At 42.5% G+C, this 5,953-nt stretch overlaps 1 pseudogene; it reads right to left on the bottom strand.

Moving 5' to 3' along the window:
• Nucleotides 1-3,946: 3,946 nt before the first annotated feature.
• The window catches only part of LOC124008900, a 15,652-nt pseudogene continuing 13,645 nt past the window's right edge, over nt 3,947-5,953 (bottom strand).

Here is a 5,953-nt window from a genome sequence, read left to right as displayed (position 1 = left end):
GAGGTAAGGCAATAAACAAGCCATGGTGGAGAAGTAATTACAATATAGCAATTAAAAACTGGAATGGTAGATGTGCAGAAGATGAATGTGCAAGTAGAGATACTGGGGTGCAAAGGAGCAAGATAAATAAATACAGTATGGAGATGAGGTAGTTGGATGGGCTATTTACAGATGGGCTGTACAGGTGCAGTGATCTGTAAGCTGCTCTGACAGCTGGTGCTTAAAGCTAGTGAGGGAGATATCTGGTCTCCAGCTTCAGTGATTTTGGCAGTTCGTTCCAGTCATTGGCAGCAGAGAACTGTAAGGAAAGGCAGCCAAAGTAAGAATTGGCTTTGGGGGTGACCAGTGAGATATACCTGCTGGAGCGAGTGCTCCATATACCTGCTGGTTGGGTGCTGCTATGGTGACCAGTGAGCTGAGATAAGGTGGGGCTTTACCTAGCAGAGACTTGTAGATGACCGAGAGCCATTGGGTTTGGCGGAGAGTATGAAGCGAGGGCCAGCCAATGAGAGCGTACAGGTCGCTTTGGTGACAAAACAGATGGCACTGTGATAGACTGTATCCAATTTATTGAGTAGAGTGTTGATATTATTTTGTAAATTACATTGCCAAAGTGGGCAATGGGCAGCGATCGGTTGAATAGCATGCATTTAGCTTACTTGCATTTAAGAGCAGTTGGAGGCCACAGAAGGAGAGTTGTATAGCATTGAAGCTCGTCTAGAGGATAGTTAATACAGTTTCCAAAGAAGGGCCAGAGGCATACATAATGGTGTTGTCGCTTAGAGGTGGATCAAAGAATTACCAGCAGCAAGAGCAACACTGCTGATGTATATGGAGAAAAGGGTCGGCCCGGAATTGAACCTGTGGTACCCCCATAGAGACTCGCAAGGCTCTGGACAACAGTCTCCGATTTGACACACACTGAACTCTATCAGAGAAGTAGTTGGGTAAACCAGGCAAGGCAATCATTTGAGAAAATCAAGGCTGTCGAGTCTGCCAATATGAATGTGGTAATTTAGCGGAGAAGGTATGGTGGGATTCTAAATGGTCGGTGATCTGTTTGTTAACTTGGCTTCCGAAGACCTTAGAAAGGCAGGGCAGGATAGATATAGGTCTGTAGCAGTTTGGATCTAGAGTATCTCCCCCTTTGAAGAGGGGGATGACCGCGACAGCTTTCCAATCTTTGGATTCTCAGAGCGTCCCGAAAGAGAGGTTGAACAGGCTAGTAATAGGGGTTGCAACAATTTCGGCAGATCATTTTAGAAAGAGAGTGTCTAGATTGTCTAGCCTGGCTGATTTTGTAGGGGTCAGATTTTGCAGCTCTTTCAGAACATCAGCTATCTGGATTTGGGTGAAGGAGAAATGGGGAGGCTTGGGCGGTTGCTGTCGGGGGTGGAGGGATGTTAACCAGGGTAGGGTTAGCCAGGTGGAAAGCATGGCCAGCCGTAGAGAAATGCTTATTGAAACTCTCAATTATTCTGGATTTATCAGTTGTGACAGTGTTTCCTAGCCTCAGTGCAGTGGCCAGCTGGGAGGAGGTGCTCTTATTCTCCATGGACTTTACAGTTTCCCAGAACGTTTTGGAGTTTGTGCTACAGGATGAAAATTTCTGCTTGAAATTGCTAGCCTTAGCTTTCCTAACTGCCTGTGTATATTGGCTCCAAACATCCCTGAATCCAGAAAGAACAAAACCCTGTCCTCAAACATTTACATCAGAAGTTGCAAAGTTATGGGCAAAGATCCAAAACATCCAAAATTAAACCACGTATGTATGCACTCACTGTTCTATGAAAAAACAATGTTATAACTGAGTACATTGAGACATCAAGTGGTTTGTGATAATGTGGCTCAGTTGGTAGAGCATTGCACTTGGAACCAGTGCACTCACTACTGTGTCTACTAAAAAGAATGAATAGACCATTTCAGTTTTCACATAGAAAAAACTTGCAATTGCATAGTATTTTCAAGAAACTGAAAACATACAGTGCCTTGCACAGTGCCCCTTGAACTTTGCGAACTTTCGCCACATTTCAGGATTCAAACATAAAGATATAAAACTGTATTTTTTGTGAAGAATCAACAACAAGTGGGACACAATCATGAAGTGGAACGACATTTATTGAATATTTCAAACTTTTTTAACAAATCAAAAACTGAAAAATTGGGCGTGCAAAATTATTCAGCCCCCTTAAGTTAATACTTTGCAGCGCCACCTTTGCTGCGATTCCAGCTCTAAGTCGCTTGGGGTATGTCTCTATCAGTTTTGCACATCGAGAGACTGAAATTTTTTCCCATTCCTCCTTGCAAAACAGCTCGAGCTCAGTGAGGTTGGATGGATAGCATTTGTGAAACAGCAGTTTTCAGTTCTTTCCACAGATTCTCGATTGGATTCAGGTCTGGACTTTGACTTGGCCATTCTAACACCTGGATATGTTTATTTTTGAACCATTCCATTGTAGATTTTGCTTTATGTTTTGGATCATTGTCTTGTTGGAAGACAAATCTCCGTCCCAGTCTCAGGTCTTTGCAGACTCCATCAGGTTTTCTTCCAGAATGGTCCTGTATTTGGCTACATCCATCTTACCATCAATTGTAACCATCTTCCCTGTACCTGCTGAAGAAAAAGCAGGCCCAAACCATGATGCTGCCACCACCATGTTTGACAGTGGGGATGGTGTGTTCAGGGTGATGAGCTGTGTTGCTTTTACGCCAAACATAACGTTTTTGCATTGTTGCCAAAAAGTTCAATTTTGGTTTCATCTGACCAGAGCACCTTCTTCCACATGTTTGGTGTGTCTCCCAGGTGGCTTGTGGCAAACTTTAAACAACACTTTTATTATGGGATATCTTTTTGCAAGAAATGGCTTTCTTCTTGCCACTCTTCCATAAAAGGCCAGATTTTTGCAATATACGACTGATTTTTCCTTGTTCTTCATGATGCTCTCTGCGCTTCTCTCTGAGACTATCACAGTGCGCTTTTAACGTACGAGACTATCACAGTGCAGGTGCATTCATACGGAGACTTGATTACACACAGGTGGATTGTATTTATCATCATTAGTCATTTAGGTCAACATGGGATCATTCAGAGATCCTCACTGAACTTCTGGAGAGAGTTTGCTGAACTGAAAGTAAAGAGGCTTAATAATTTTGCACGCCCAATTTTTCAGTTTTTGATTTGTTAAAAAGTTTGAAATATCCAATAAATGTCGTTCCACTTCATGATTGTGTCCCACTTGTTGTTGATTCTTCACAAAAAATACAGTTTTATATCATTACATTACATTTAAGTCATTTAGCAGACGCTCTTATCCAGAGCGACTTACAAATTGTGTTTGAAGCCTGAAATGTGGCAAAAGGTCGCAAAGTTCAAGGGGGCCGAATACTTTCGCAAGGCACTGTATATCAAGCAAGTATTTTTATGAGATTAACTGTTTGTAGAGATAATTATCAGACTCCAGTTACAAATGCTGGTAAACACTCAAATGCATTTTTGCACCTTCCATGTCTCAATTGTCTCAGGGCTTAAAATCCTTCTTTAATCTGTCTCCTCCCCTTCAACTACACTGATTGAAGTGGACTTAACAAGTTACATCAATAAGCAATCATAGCTTTCACCTGATTTCACCTGGTCAGTCTATGTCATCTGTGAAAACAGTCCTTTAACTCTAACCTTGACCCAGTACTGCTCTCACTTCAGAACACACGCACACACATACAAACGTGCATGCACAAATATCACACACACACGTATGCACACAGACAAGCACACACAATGCATGATATGGTAGACTGTCTAGTCTATTCAGTCTCTAATGTTGTTCTTGACTTCTGGTTTGAGCAGTTCTGACTGTGCTCTTCTGAACAGCCTTTACAACCTCTGTGCTCCTCTCTTCTCACTCCTTTTAACAACTACAGTGTACTGAGGGGATTCACGTTAGTGCACTCATTGTAACCCGCACTGAAACTCCTGACAGTGTCCCACCGTTTTTGGCAAAATCCCCAACTCCCCGTCCGTGTGCCCCCAAAGCGCTGCAGATATTTCCACAGAAATGCATCATGAGAATTTGAGAGCTGCCGTGAGAGGAGGCCAGACTAGGAAGACAGATTCATAGATAGTGCGGGGCTAATGTCGTAGCATTATGTACTGTTAGTATTTTGATTCTTCTAGTAACAGTATTATGATACTTTAAGATAGTATTACGATTTTTGCAGATATTACTTACATTTTCAAGGTACACAGTGTGAACCCAAATGCCAAACAGAGTGTTCTCTGGGATCAGGCATCATTAAATAAACATATTACGTGTACAGTAACACAATGGCGTACAATCTGACCACAGTCAATTTAATAACAGGAGGAGTTTGGGGCTCAACCCATTATAGAGAAAAAGGAGGGGGAGAGAGAGAGAGAGAGAGAGAGAGAGAGAGAGAGAGAGAGAGAGAGAGAGAGAGAGAGAGAGAGAGAGAGAGAAGAGAGAGAGAGAGAGAGAGAGAGAGGAGAAGGGGAGCGAGAGAGAAGAGAGAGAGAGAGAGAGAGAAGAGAGAGAGAGAGAGAAGAGAGAGAGAGAGAGAGAGAGAGAGATGGGGGAGAGAGAGAGAGAGAGAGAGAGAGAGAGAGAGAGAGAGAGAGAGAGAGAGAGAGAGAGAGAGAGAGAGAGATGGGGGGAGCGAGAGAGAGAGAGAGAGAGAGAGAGAGAGAGAGAGAGAGAGAGAGAGAGAGAGAGAGAGAGAGAGAGAGAGGAGAGAGAGAGAGAGAGAGAGAGAGAGAGGAGAGAGAGAGCAGTAAAGAGGTAGAGGTAGATCAGGGATCAGTATGGGTCAGTAATAGCTCTGTGGTTAGTGGTGATGAGAGGCCTGCCCTCCTGTAAGAGGATCCCCCAGCTGTATGTCAGCACCCCTCACTGTATCAGATTGTACCCTATTGTCTTTTAATGAGAAACCCTGGCACCCACTCACACATTCCACTGACATACACACAGGGATGGAGAGAGAGACCCCTCCCGGTGTCATCCCCCCAGACCCCAAAAATGTGACTACAATGGAGTGAACTAATAGGTATTTCACTCTACACTGAGTGAACTATAATGAAATGGTGCATGGTGGTGTAAAATATCATTTGCATTTTTCCCAGGGGTATCTTTTATTTTTGAGTGAATTGTCGAATTTACCACATGACTGTATTTGTTAGTGAACAGACATGGTTGTTGAATTATTTATATATACTTATATATATCATAAGGCCTTGCTTTGATTGTAGTTTTACCTAGCACATCAGGCCTGCAAGTCACATTATGCTGGCTTGCAAAGTGATGAATGTGTAATTCCTACAGGAACCAGACAGAGCTAGGATATCCAACAGTTGAATCTTTATTCACCCTCAACCTCATTCAGAAAGACTGTCGGGATAATGGAAATTGATAAAGGAGACTACCTAAACCATTTACACTGGAACAACCATTTCAATAACAGGTGCAATAAATCAAATTAACTAACAGAAAAATATGTTATCTTTGAGAAGCATAACATCATTCAATCAGTGAATGTACATGCAAAAACAGAGTAGTGCATTCTGGGAAATCTGATAATGATGGGTGTGGTTTTGATTGGACTGTTTTACTCTCCACAGTGTAAAACAATAACTCTGACTATTAATATCAACACTGGGGTTCTTTTACACCGCTGAGTTCTAATTTTATTCTTACAGAGTGATTTTAACTTCTGAATCGACACTGGACGATTTGCTGTTCACGCGCATTCACATATACAGTATGCACGTACGCACGCAAAACACACACCCTCTACAACAGGGATCGGCAAAAAGGTTATTTTCAAATACAATCACTTTTTGGCATAGTTGTGGTCAATTTGCAGTGTACAAATTACTAGAATGATGTTCCCTACCATCCACCCCTACAACCCCCCTCATCCCTCTACTGTCCTGGCTCTGTTC

This window comes from Oncorhynchus gorbuscha, linkage group LG21 (genome assembly GCF_021184085.1).
Source record: "Oncorhynchus gorbuscha isolate QuinsamMale2020 ecotype Even-year linkage group LG21, OgorEven_v1.0, whole genome shotgun sequence".
In the NCBI taxonomy this organism is placed as follows: domain Eukaryota; kingdom Metazoa; phylum Chordata; class Actinopteri; order Salmoniformes; family Salmonidae; genus Oncorhynchus; species Oncorhynchus gorbuscha.
Note: the sequence above shows the minus strand (reverse complement) of the source record. Positions and strands in the feature narration are given on the sequence as shown.